Below are 14,090 nucleotides of genomic sequence, written 5' to 3'. Positions count from 1 at the left end.
TGCTTTTACTCATCTGGAAATGTAACCCTATTACTTAAAGTTATCATCTCCGGGTGGACACAAGGGTTTCTGCAAATGGGGGAGATCTTGAGCAATACACACTAAAGGTGTTGGGAACATTTGCAGGAACATGGGAGATGTGAGAGAAAGGGAATGACGTCAGTAGCTCGGAGGTGATTGGTGGAGGAGGCAAAGGCCTGAGGAAGATGGCACCTGATGGGAGCGGACAACAGGTCACAGAGCAAAACGGAAAGGGGGTGGGGAACTTGGGGGGAAGTGGGAGTTGGGGGTGGTTTAGGTCATAAACAGTTCATGGGGGCAGGGAGGGGAAGAGAAGGAGTAAAGTGGCCAAAAGGGGAATGGAAAACATAGGAATACATTTGATTTCCTTATTTCATCTGCTGCAGCTTGTACTACAGCAGTGAGACTCAATGGAGATTACCTTCTTTCTGAGCATTTTCTTGCCATTCACTACAACAGTTTTGATTTCGCACTGGCCGGCAGGTATAATTCCCATGTTCCCATTCCCACACTGACATGTTTGCCCACGGCTGCCACACTGAGGTTAAGCACAAACTGGAGAAACAATACCACACATTCCATTGTGGAAGCCTCCATCCTGGCAGCATCAACATCAATTTCTGTAAATTCCGGTACATTGTTTTCCCTTATAGCTCTGGTCACATTACTCTCTTACGTCCCCTATTTTCCCAGTCAAATGTCAATCAGGTAGTTACAATTCTTTTGTGCGTATCAAAGCAGAAAGTCTATTATTTAATATATCTATCACAGCTGATTTATTCTCATAATAGCCTTTGCTAAATTCAATGAATTCTGGAAAGAAGGTTCCATGGATTAACTTCTGGAGGAAAAAAATCAATTACTGTAATTATAAAGAACATAAAACACCATATCCCAACACAAAACAGGGTAACCTCACTCAGTCTTTTGCTTTCTTCTACATGCCATACGACAAAGTTCCTTCAGTGCTACAACCACCAGCACTGTGAGCATGAGGAACATGGACAACAGAAAAACCATCACATCCACACAATAGTAAGTGTATCAGGGCAGTCGGTAGGATTCAGAGCGCAAATGCCCTGCTCCTTTGTGTCGGGCAACATACTCAATCCAGAAAACAGCTCTCTCCATTGGCGACTCTGTTTGGTCCCGGTGGAGAGCAGAGAGTTTCTTCATGTTATCCCGGTAAAATGTGCCGTTTACCACCTCATTAAGTGCCTGCAATAGCTCTGTTGAATGCACGGTTGCAACATTAAGCACCTTTGCTGCGCCTCGGGATTCCAGTCAGACTACATTGTCAAACTGGTCAAAAATAAGAGGTATGCCAATCACTGGCACCCCGTGGTAGATGGCCTCATAAATGCCATTGGTACCACCATGAGAAATGAAGACTCGTGTGTTGGGGCATCCCAGAAGGTCGTTCTGAGGGATCCATTTTGTCAGTAGTGTATTATTACCTATATTGGGAGGGATTTCTCCATCGTATCTCCAAATAACCTTCTGGGGCACTTGAGCAACTGCTTCAGCTATTTCCATTGTAATCTGCTTTGGCAAGGAATCAATAATGGATCCTAATGACATCACAATAATTCCATGCTTTCCTGAGTTTTGAACAAACGCTTCAAACTCTGCTACCAGTGGCCGGGCTGGTTTACACTGGAAGCCTCCAATGTACACAATATTTGGCATGGTGGGTCTTGGGAATTCAAATACAAAATCGACTCTGATCAGCAACACATCAGCCTTCAAGAGAACTGTTTCAATGTCCGTATCTGGTCCGAGATATTGATGATAGATTTCATTATAAATTGGGTATACAACAAATTCTACAAATAGAAGCCGAAAAAAATTATAAATGACATTTCCTGTTCTTTGGAAAAAATTCATATTATCTGCCAAACATGTCCCAAGTTTTGGGACATAGGAAGGCGGTGATGGGGCATAGAGGAAATGGGCTTCCCCATTTAGCTGCCCTCGAACATTATTCACCTGCGGGACTTTCAAATAATAAGCAAGCATTGGTCCTGTACCAAAAGCAGGATCCATAAGCACTAAGTCAAAATTTGCTCTTTCAAGTTGTTTTAACAGGGTTTTGTTTTAAAAAATTGCAATAACAGAAGCTTGATTCCATTTGTGAATTTCATATACAATAACCTTCATGGAATTTTGGAACTTCATATGGTCCCAAAGGGTCCCACCACTCTTCAATGACAGTTCCACAATTCTTTCAAACATAATTTTCAGAGATTTGTCATCTTTTTCTTGAATTTGAATAACAATGGATTGATAGAGATCAAGATTTTCCTTCATATGCGAAGATGAAGAATGGTAAAGCACAGTAACATTGTGTCCACGAAGTTTCAGCTCTTCTACTAGAATTTTCGTACTAATCCAATGACTTCCATCCACAGGTATAACCAATATTTTAGCTCCTTGGGTAACCGGACAAGTCAGTGTGATGAAAATAACACCAAGACCAGATGCAATCTGCGATCTGTCTTTCCATCCAGGTATATCCATCTTGAGAAAAGCAGATCACACCAATGCTGCAGTCAAATTGTTAAAAAAATACTATTAAGCATCATAAATTGACAACAAAAACACTTAACCCAGTGACTCGCAACCTTTTTTATGCTGTGGACCATTACCATTAAGTTAGGGGTCTCTGTTTTTCAGAGTACCTGAATTGCTTAATTGTTGTTTAATGAAAGACATTAATCTTTTAGATTTCCTTCTGTTTTTCTCGAGTGACTTGCTCTTTGTAATGCAGTCTCCTGGTGCTTTCTGTCTAAACTTAAGTTTATTATGATCAGCTCCTGGATTCCGAGTTTCTTGTAATGATTTAAACGGAAGCCCGATTAGCGCTAACTGCAGTTTCACCAATCAACTTCCTAACTATTTACTACATCTCTCCCCTTCCCAGTTCCAACTGCCACTTTATGTTTCTCTCTCTCCTCCCCAACTTCTTAAATCTACTTCTCATCTATTTTTTTCTCCAGTCCTGCCGAAGGGTCTCGAAACGTCAACTCTACTTTTTTCCATAGATGCTGCATGGCCTGCTGAGTTCCACCAGCATTTCATGTGTGTTGCTTCCACCTCCTTACACTCCTTGTTGACATGGGCTGCCGCTGGACAAGAGCTAAATACCTGGGTGTTAACAGGACCAGGTTGTGATCAGATTTACCAAGCAGGGGAAGGGTATGTATGCATCCTTTACTTTTGCAAACACAAAGTCCAGTGCTCTATGCCCCCTGTAGGGAAGCTGACATATTGATATAAAGTTGGTATTGTTGCCTCGAGGGAAACATGATTGAAATACCCGGTAACAGCCAACAAAAGCAAAAACATTAGAGTTCGTATTTTAACAAAGTTGGAAACAATAGCATCGCAAACTACATTCACATCAACCGATGGTTGGATGTAAACTGCAACTAAAACGGCAGTCGAGTGAGAATTCCCGGACATCACACCCAATATCAGGTTTATTCATGTTCAAAATAATTTACAGTTATAATAAATAGCAAAAATGCTGACATAGATCGGTGGGACCCCACACTAGTCACAGCCCTCCAATCAGAGAATTGACATTCTCCTTCCTATCGAAATAATTCTGAATCCACCTCACAAGCTCTCCCTGAATCCCATGTGACCAAACCGTCGAAAGTCCGCTTGCCACACAGGACCTTGTAAGGTCCAAAATTGATTCCACATAGACAACCTTCACCGCTCTAACTTCATCCAAGCTCTTCCTTACCTCCCTGAAAAGCTCAAAATGATGTTGCAGGTACAACTTCCGAATGGGCTGTGCTGAATGAGTTCCCTTCATGGAGTGTACATTGTCAACTCTTTCCGAGCGGGCACCGGAAATTAGAACTTCATTCCTTAACATATTCCCGGAGTTGGTAATTTTAATATGTTTCTACACAAATGCATTGTAAACGTACTAAGCCTCAAGCTGATTATAAAATGTACCCAAAAATAACCAGGATTAGAGAAGTAATTACAATTTAACACTTACTAATAAAGAACACCTCGTGAGTGACAGAAAGAATTTCTTTGATGCCGCAAACATGAGGAAATCTGCAGATGCTGGAAATTCTTCCTATAGATGCTGCCTGGCCTGCTGCGTTCCACAAGCATTCTGTGTGTGTTTCTTTCATGTCGTTGTGATTTCAGCAAACGAAAAGTGACCTGCATTTTTTGGCTGTTTGGAGACAAGTCTAGGAGATTGGGTCATATTCAATGTGATACATTCACTTTTTCTTCAGTCCTGCCGAATGTTTTTATCAGTATGAACAATGTTGTTTGGCTTGTGTCTCCTGAGTCAGCGCAGAAGTCAAAGTCAAGATTATTGCCAGATGCACAAGTATGTACATTAGATTAAATTAGATTCAACTTTACTGTCATTGTGAGAGTACAGATACAAAGCCAATGAAATGCAATTAGCATTTGACCAGAAGTGCAAAAGAATAGTATTATTTACAAAATAGCTGCGAATAAAAACTAAGTGCTACAGCATACAAATATAAAGGTACTCAGACATTCCAGTATGGGTGCAATACTGCTTAGTGCTGTGATGAGAGGTTCAGCAGAGTCACAGCCTCAGGGAAGAAGCTCTTCCTGTGCCTGCTGGTGCGGGAACAGAGGCTTCTATAGCGCCTACCGGATGGGAGGAAAGGAAAACTTCCATGGTTAGGGTGAGATGCATCCTTGAAAATGCTTTTCACCCTGCCCAGGCAGCGTTTATGGTGGATGTTCTCAACAGTGGGTAATTGGGAGCCGATAATCTACTGGGCAGTTTTCACCACTCACTGGAGTGCTTTGCGGTCCAATACGGGACAATTGCCATACCACACTGAGATGCAGTTGGTGAGTATGCTCTCAATGGTACAGCGGTAAAAGTCTGTCAGTATCCTGGAACAGAGGTGAGCTTTCTTGATGCTCCGCAGGAAAGAAAGGCAATGTCGCACCTTTTTGATCAGGTTGGAGGAGTTCAGGGACCAGGTGAGATCATCAGAAATATGGACACCAAGGAATTTGAAACTTGATACACCCTCCACTGCAGCTCCATTGATGTAGATGGGGACATGAGTGTGGCTCCTAGCATGCCTGGTGTCCACGATAATCTCCTTGGTCTTCTGGGTGTTAAGGGCCAAGTTGTTATCGGCATACCATGCGGCCAGGTGCTGGACCTCATCCCTGTAGGCTGTCTCGTTATCCCCTCTGATCAGGCAAACCACTGTGGCGTCGTCTGCGAACTTGATTATGGAGTTACAACCGTGTACAGGAACGCAGTCATAGGTGATAAAGGACTACAGAAGAGGGCTCAGCACACAGCCTTGAGGCACGCCGGTATTCAGTGTGAAAATGGAGGAGAAGAGGTTGTATAATCATGCACAGGCATAAATGAAAAACTTGGCTTCAAGCAGCATTACAGGCACATGTCAGCAACATTCACAGGGAAACACAAATTAAACCTAAATTTAAACTCTTGACTCTGGAATTCCATATTTCCAGGCACAGAATCGCATGAACAAACTTTTAAAGTGACTTTGACCCTACTTTATTAAGAGGGTTGAAGGAATTCAAGAAGATTCCTGCAAATTTTGGCTTGTGAAGCTTCTAATCTCCCATGTGTACATAAGATATGACATAGCAGAGGTTTGAACTCTGATCACCTGTTATTTAGACCAACACACAGAAAATGTGGGAGCAACACAGCAGTTCAGGCAGCATTCATGCCATATGAAAGATCTATGGAGAATAAGAAACATCAACATTCTTTGCTCAGACCCTTCAATAAGAATCCCAACAGAGGAAAGAGGGGTGTTGGTGTGTTTTCTTGGCTGTAACATAAGTTTAGTTGGAGCAGGACAGGTTATTGGTGGTTTTTGTTCCTCAGAACTTGAAGCTCTCAATCCTCTCAACCTCAGTATCTTTGATGTAGACAAAAGCATGTGTATAGCCCTCCTTTCAGATGTCAAACAACAGTTCTTTTGTTCTGCTGACATTGAATGAAAGGGTATTGTCATGGCACCATTTTACCCAGCTATCGATTTACTTCTTGTACACTAACACACCATTATTTGAGATATAGATCTCTACAGTGGTAGCATCTGCAAACTTGTAGATGGAGCTGGAGCAGAACCTGGCCATGTAGTTGTTAGTGCAAAGGGAGTAGAGTGGGAGGAAGTGTAACAAACTGTACTGTGTATCTCTCTTGAATTTTCCTCCTCTCACCTTTAATACATGTATTCTTTTATCCAACACCATGCATCTCAATATGTTATAAATGACTCTCAGGTTTTCCCTCATATTCCGATGCTCCAGAGAAAACAACCTGGGTTTGTCCAGCCTAACTGGACAGTTGCCTTCCAACACGTAAAGAGTTCACATTACAATGTTGTGGCCATCTGACTGGCTTCTTCCTCTGTGTCAACTTTTCTTCATTTACTGATCTCATGAATTTCAACCTCAGTTATTTTTCAATTAAAACATTGTATTATGCCATCCACTTAATTTCTGTATCAAAGTGCCCACTGATAAGTTTTCTTCCTCTACCACTGAACGAAGTGCCTTGTTTACTTTTAGTTATTACAGATAGTAAATTTGTCAAGTTATCGCCCCTGTGTTCATTGACCTTTCACCTCTCTGTGTTGTTTAACTTTATCTTTGCTTTCACATCCTTCCATGATCTTTCCTTTCCTCACCTCCGTAAACTCTTCTGACCCACAACAGTCCAGAACTCTCCACTTTTGTAACATTGACATCAATTTTTTGCAAGTCTCCTGCACTCCATCATTGACAACGGTGTCTTCAGCTGCTTAATCCCTTGGTCATGGAATCTTAATCGTTAGACACCTTCCTTCTTGCAAAGTTCCTCAAGACAGTCTCAGTCATTTTGCTGCATTTATGTTCACTATATTCATTCTGTTGTCCAACAGGAATGTAAAATAGTTAAATAATCAAATAGAGATGTAACATTCCAGGATTCCACAGCCTCTTCTCATCACCATCATTAGGGAGGAGGTACAGAAGCCTGAAGGCACAGCCTCAGCATCTTAGGAACAACCCTGCACTGATTCCACAACTTATGGACTCACCTTCCAGGACTCTTTACAACTCATGTTGTCAGTATTATATTTTTTGCTTTGCACAATTTATCTTCTTTTGCTTGTCAGTCACCATAAGATTCAAGATTTTGATTTTGAGACAAATAATGCTAATCTAATAAGTCTTTAAAATAATCTTTAGTCTTGAGGTTCATTGAAAATATTGCAGCACAGATTCACTATTTTTAGCAAGTATATTAACACTAATGAAATCTAAATGTCAATGTCCATGTTATTGTCATACCCAAACATACATGTATGTAGAGTTTTAATGAGAAACTTACTTGCAGCAATGTCAAAGGCACATAGATGCAACATTTACAAGAAGGACAGAGATTAACAATGTAGATTATACATTTTTTACAAGAACGACGGCAATTAGAATAAAATTAACCAAGGCCATTGCCGTACAAGGTGATCATGTTGTTGTACTTAGCTAGTGATTATGATTCTACAGGTTGATTTAATAACTGATTTGTTAAAGGGTTGTTACTGTTCTTGAACTTGGTTGTGTGGGTGAACCACTTGCCCAATGGTAGTTGAGAGAAAATGCCATGACCCGGATTATAGGGATCATTGGTAGATGTTACCTTCTTCAGGTAGCGCTTTTTGTAGATACTCCTGATGGTGGGTTGGGATGTACCTGTGATATAGACAAAGATGCTAGAATGCTTTCCTTGTGATTGCATCGATAATTGCATCTATGAGCAGGTCATCTGTTATGTTCGGAATCTAGGAACACCTAGGAGTATCAAGCTGCTGACATCTTCCAGCTCTGACCCACCAACCTGGACCAGTGCATCTTCACCCAACTCTCCATTCCTGAAGAGGGCAGATGGGCTCGTGATTCAGATCATGCATGAGCTAACTGATGAGTGAACCAGCCTGAGAGTTGACTAACTTATAGCGTAATTAAGAAAATGGCACAGGAAAGGTCACATCTGCTCGTGAATCACAAAAATTTGTGGCCAAGTGAAAGGAAGTTACTTAATTTCGCATAACACTAGATGACCTTGGTTTTCCCCTGTAAGATAGAAAATCAAAGAGATTGCAGATGGTGGAAATATGGAAGAGACACACAAAATGCTGGAAGAACTCCACAGGTCAAGCAGCATCAACAGGTGTGGGGGTAGGGAGCGGAATGAAGTGACAAATTTTCAAGCAAAGACCCTACATCAGGACTCAAAAGAAACCTGCAGGATCCAAAATGAAAGAGTGGTGAGAGGGAGTAGCAAAAGCTGCCTGGTGATAGGTGAATCCGGGGTAGGAAGTTGGAAGAAAGGGAATGAGGTGAGAACCTGGCAAGTGACTAGTGGAGAAGGCACTGGGAAAAAGAAAAAGGAATCTGATAGGAGAGGACAATAGACCATAGAATAAAGGGAAGGAGCAACACATCCCTTTGTACTAGTCACTCCTCCTCTGGAAGAGATCCCAGTGATCAGAAATCTGAACCCCTGTCCTCTGTACCATTCCCTCGGCCACACATTCATCTGCCAAACCATCCTATTCTTACCCTCACTGGTGTGTGGCATGGGTAGCAACCCAGAGATTACTACTCTGGAGGTCCTGCTTTGCAGCTTTCTATCAAGCTCCCTAAATTCCCTCACCATTCTGCCTATGTCTTTACTATCAACAGGTACCAAGACTTCTGACTGCTCACCCTCCCTCTTTAGACTGCTGTGGACCCAATTCGTGACATCCCTGCCCTGTCACCTGGGAGGAAACGTACCATCTGGGTGTCTCAATCACGCCACAGATTCACGTCTCTCTTAATCTCCTATCAGCATTGCAGACCTCTTCACCTCTCTTCTGATTCAGCGTCAGAATGACTGAACTACCAATGAACACTCTGAAATTCTTAATGAAAATTGCTTTCACTGTAATCAAATAAATAAATAATTTTATTTGTCACTTTGAAAAACACAATAATTTTTGCAATTATTTGTCACTGCTTTAAATTTGCAGTTCCAATTTCTTTAACTGTGCATCATAAAAGGAATTTTTTAAATAGTTTATATGTACTAGCCAGAAAGAGAGAGGAGGGCACTGGATCTGTGCTTAGAGAGCCCAGAGGGCAGTAACCCAAAAATGGCTGTGAACCACTGCTTCAACTATTTTATTACTCCTGATTATTATTTCCATAATATCAGGTTCCATGGATTATCTGCAGGAAAAACATCTTCAATTAATTTTTAAAAACAGAAAACTACATCTCCCAACATAAAATAGATTAACCTTACTCAGTCTTTTGCTTTCTTCTACATCCAGAATGACAAAGTTTCTTCAGTGCTACAACCACCAGCACTGCGACCATGAATAACACGGACATCAGAAAAACCATCACCTCCACACAATCAAAAGGAATTCTGAAGATGCAGGAAATTCAAGCAACACACATCAAAGTTGCTGATGAACGCAGCAGGCCAGACAGCATCTCTAGGAAGAGCCACAGTCGACGTTGAGTCCTGACGAAGGGTCTCGGCCTGAAACGTCAACTGTACCTCTTCCTAGCGATGCAGCCTGGCCTGCTGCGTTCACCAGCAACTTTGGTGGGTGTTACCTCCACACAATAGTAAGTGTACCAGGGCAGTCGGTAGGATTCAAACTGCAAATGCCCTGCTCCTTTGTGTCAGGCAACGTACTCCATCCAGAAAACGGCTCACTTCATTGGCGATCCTGGTTGGTCCCGGTGGAGAGCAGAGAGTTTCTTCATGTTTACCCGGTAAAGTGTGTCATTTATCACCTCATTAAGTGCCTGCAATAGATCTGTTGAATGCACTGTTGAAACCTTAAGTACCTTGGCTACACTTTGGGATACAAGTCTGACTACATTGTCGAACTGGTCAAAAATGAGAGGCATGCCAATCACTGGCACACCACGGTAGATGGCCTCATAAATGCCATTGGTACCACCGTGAGAAATGAAGACTCGTGTGTTGGGGTGTCCCAGAAGGTCGTTCTGAGGGATCCATTCTGTCAGTAGTTTATGGGAGGGATTTCCCCATCATATCTCCAAATAACCTTCTGGGGTACTTCAGCAAAGCCTCAGCTATTTCCATTCTAATTTGCTTAGACAAGGAATCTACCAATGTCCCCAATGACATCACAATAAGTTCATGCTCCCCAGAGCCCTGAACAAACTCTTCAGACTCTGTTGTTAGTGGTCGGGCTAGTTTACACCGGAAGCCTCCAATGTACACAATATTTGGCATGGTGGGTCTTGGGAATTCAAACACAATATCAACTATCATTAGCAACACATCAGCCCTCAGAGAAGTGCTTGAATGTCTGTGTCTGGTCACAACTATTGATGACAGATTTCATTATAAATTGGATATACATAAAATTCTGCAAACACTAGTTGAAGAAGATTCAGCATGAAGTTACCTACTGTTTGGATAAATTTCATATTATCCGTCAGTTGTGAGCCAGGTTTTGGGACATAGGAAAGTGGTGATGGGGCAGAGAAGAAATGGGCTTCCTCACTTATCTGCCATCGAACATTGCACACCTACGGGATTTTCAAATAATGAGAAAGCATTGGTCCAGTACCAAGAACAGGATCTGTAAGTATTAAGTCAAAGTTTGCACTTTCAAGTTGTTTGAAGAGTGTTTTGTTTCCAAAAATTGCAATACTAAAAGCTTGATAACAAATACATCACCTCACAGTTATGTAGGTTAAATTACATTTGCCGTTCCTCTGCCCATCTCTCGAAGTGATCTCTGGAATTCATTATAATTTGCTTCATTATCAAGAAGCCCACAAAACTTTGTAATTGCACTAGAGCTGTTAAACATGTCATGTACATTCATATTCCAAATAATTTACATTTATAATAAATAACAAAGATTATAATGTAAAGGAGCCCTTAGAGGGCAGTGATCATAATATGATTGAATTCATACTGCTGTTTGAGAGGGAGAAGCACAGGTCACATGCATCAGTAGCACAATGACATAAAGAGATTTTGGACCACTGGACAATGATGCGAATCAGGTATTATTGGGAGATAAAGAAATAGCAGGTGAATTTGATGGGTAAGTTGCATCAGTCTTCACTGTGGAAGACACTAGCAGTGTACCAGAGGTCTGTGATTGTCAGGGAGCGGGAATGCTATTATAAAGAAAAAAAATGCCAGGCAAACTGAAAGTTCTTAAGGTGGATAAGTCACCTGGACCAGATGGACTACGTCCCAGTGTCCTGAAAGAGGTTGGTGAAGAGATAACGGGTGTATTGGTCATGATCTTTCAAGAATCACTTGATTCTAGAATGACCCTGGAAGACTGGATGATTGCAAATGTCACTCCACTCTAAGAAGGGAGTAAGGCAGAGAAAAAAGGAAATTACAGGACAGTTATCTAAACCTCAGTGGTTGTGAAAGTGTTGGAGTCTATCATTAAGGATGAGGTTTCGGGGTACAGTACTTGGAGACTAATGATAAAATAAAGTCAAAGTCAGCATGGTTTCTGTGAAGGGAAATTTTGCCTGATAAATCTCTTAGAGCTCTTTGAGGAAGTAACAAGGAGGATGGACAAGGGAGAGGCAGTGGATGTCATTTACTTGGATTTTCAGTCGCATTTGATAAGGTGCCAAACATGAGGCTGCCTAACAAGATAAAGTCCAGGGCGTTACAGGACAGACACTGGCATGGATAGAGGAATGGCTGACAGGTAGGATGCAGTGAGCGAGCAGGGCCTTTTATGCTTGGGTACCGTTGACATGTGGTGTTCCTCAGGAGTCAGTATTGGGACTGCTACTTTTCACATTGTTTGTCAATGGTTTGGATAATGGAATTGATGTATTTGTGGCACAGTTAGCAGATGATTCACAGGTTGGTGGAAGGGTAGGTAGTGCTGTGAAAGCAAGGTGATTGCAGCAGGACTTACACAAATTTGAAGAATGTGCAAAAATGTTGAAGATGGAATACAGTGTTGGGAAATGTACAATAATGCATCTTGATAAAAGGTGGAATAGTACAGAATATTATCTAAATGGGGAGAAGGTTCAAACATCAGAGTTGCAGAGGGACTTACGAGTCCTTGTGCAATACTCGCAGGTTTATTTACAGGTTGAGTCTGTGGCAAAGAAAGCAAATGCAATGTTAGCACTTATTTCAAGGGAAATGGAATATAAAAGCAAACAGATCATGCTGAACTTTTATAAGATATTAGTCAGGCCACACTTGGTGTATTGTCAATAGTTTTGGGTCCCATATCTCAGAAAGGATGTGTTGTCATTGGAGAGGGGCAAGAAGAGGTTCAGAAGGATGATTTTAGGAATGAAAGGGTTAACTTATCAGGTGCGTATGGCAGCTCTGGGCCTGTACTCACTCGAATTTAGAAGAATGCATGGGGATCTCATTGAAACCGACCCAATGTTGAAAGGACTGGATAGGGTTGATGTGGGAATGATGTTTCCGAACATGGGGCTGTCCAGTTCTAGAGGCCACAGCCTCAAAATTGACGGGTGACCTTCTAGAACAGAATTATTTTAGCCACAGATTGGTGAATCAGTGGTGTGCTTTGCCACAGATTGCAGTGGAAGCCAAGTCTCTGGGTATATTTACGCGGGATTTGATCATTCCCTGATTGGTCAAGAGATATGGTGAGAAGGCGGGTGTATCGGGATGAACGGGATTCGGGATCAGAGATCAGCTATGATGGAATGGCGGAGCAGACTCGATTTGCTGCTCCTAATTCTACTCCGATGTCTTTTGGTCTTATGGTCTTATAACACTGATCGGAGGGCCCCCACGCCCTCCAGTTGGAGAATTGGCATTCTGCTTCTTACCCCACACGAGTCATATCCCCTCAGTCAGAGAATTGACTTCCTGCTTCCTCACATCGAACCACGTCTGAATCCACCTCGGTAGCTCCCCCTGAATCCCATGCGACCGAACCTTCCAAAATCGGACTGCCATGTAGAACCTTGTAAACTTCTTAATGAAATTAGACATCCTCCACTGCCCTAATTTCATGAATTCTTATAGTTCTTTCCCTGAAAAGCTTCAAAGGATTTCGGAGATGTGACCTCCCAATCAGCTGTGCTGAATGAACTACTTCCCTTCATGGAACGTACATTGTCGACTCTTGCTCAGTGGGCGCTGGAAATCAGAACTTCCGTTCCGTAACATCTTCCCTGAGGTGGCAATTTTAATATGTTTCTACACAAGTGCATTGCAAATGTACTGAGTCTCAAACTGGTTATAAAATGCATCTAAACTAACCTCGGTTCGAGATAAAATTACAATTGTACACTTACCGCTGAACACCTTGCGGGTACAGTAATACAAAGGTATTCTTTGAAGTTGTGATTTCAGCAGACAAAAGGTGACCTGCAAATATCAGCTGTTTCGTGACAAAGTCTTGGAGATTGGGTAATACTGAGTGCGATGCGTTCACATTCAGTTCAGACCTGCCGAATGTTTTTATCAGAACGGACAACTTTGTTTAGTTTGTATCCCATGGGTCAGAACAGAGTCAAATTCAAAGTAACGGTCAAGTTTATTGCCAAATGCACAAGTACATGTCCGCACAGCTGCAGTGAAAAACTTAGATTCAAGCAGCGTAACAGGACATATCAGCGGCGTCGACAGGGAAATATTAATAAAGGATAAATGCAACCTCTTTATTCTCTAATTCCAAATTGCTCAGAATATAAGCATATGAACAAACCCTTAAAGTAACTTTGACCCTATTTTATTAAGATGTGCGTTGTGACAATCAAAAAATTTCTCAGGAGTTTAGGCTCATGTAGCTTCTAATGTCCTCTATTTGCCTAAATTGAAGTTGTATTGCTGCTGTGGAGGGACTTCAAAACAGACCGTTTGTTATTTAGACCAACACACACAAAATACCGGAGAAACACAGCAGTTCTGGCAGCATCTATGGAAAGGTATTAACAATCGACATCTTGGGCCAAGACCCTTCATCAGCATACCCTCTATGATCAATCCG

At 41.8% G+C, this 14,090-nt stretch overlaps 2 pseudogenes; both read right to left on the bottom strand.

Moving 5' to 3' along the window:
• LOC140209452 (UDP-glucuronosyltransferase 2C1 pseudogene) overlaps positions 1 to 13,413 on the bottom strand; it is a 55,288-nt pseudogene extending 41,875 nt beyond the window's left edge.
• LOC140209451 (UDP-glucuronosyltransferase 1-2 pseudogene) lies at positions 937 to 2,541 on the bottom strand (annotated as a pseudogene).
• Positions 13,414 to 14,090: the final 677 nt, after the last annotated feature.

Source organism: Mobula birostris, chromosome 14 (assembly GCF_030028105.1).
Source record: "Mobula birostris isolate sMobBir1 chromosome 14, sMobBir1.hap1, whole genome shotgun sequence".
NCBI lineage: Eukaryota > Metazoa > Chordata > Chondrichthyes > Myliobatiformes > Myliobatidae > Mobula > Mobula birostris.
The sequence above is the reverse complement of the archived record's forward strand: the minus strand, read 5'-3'. Positions and strand labels throughout refer to the sequence as shown.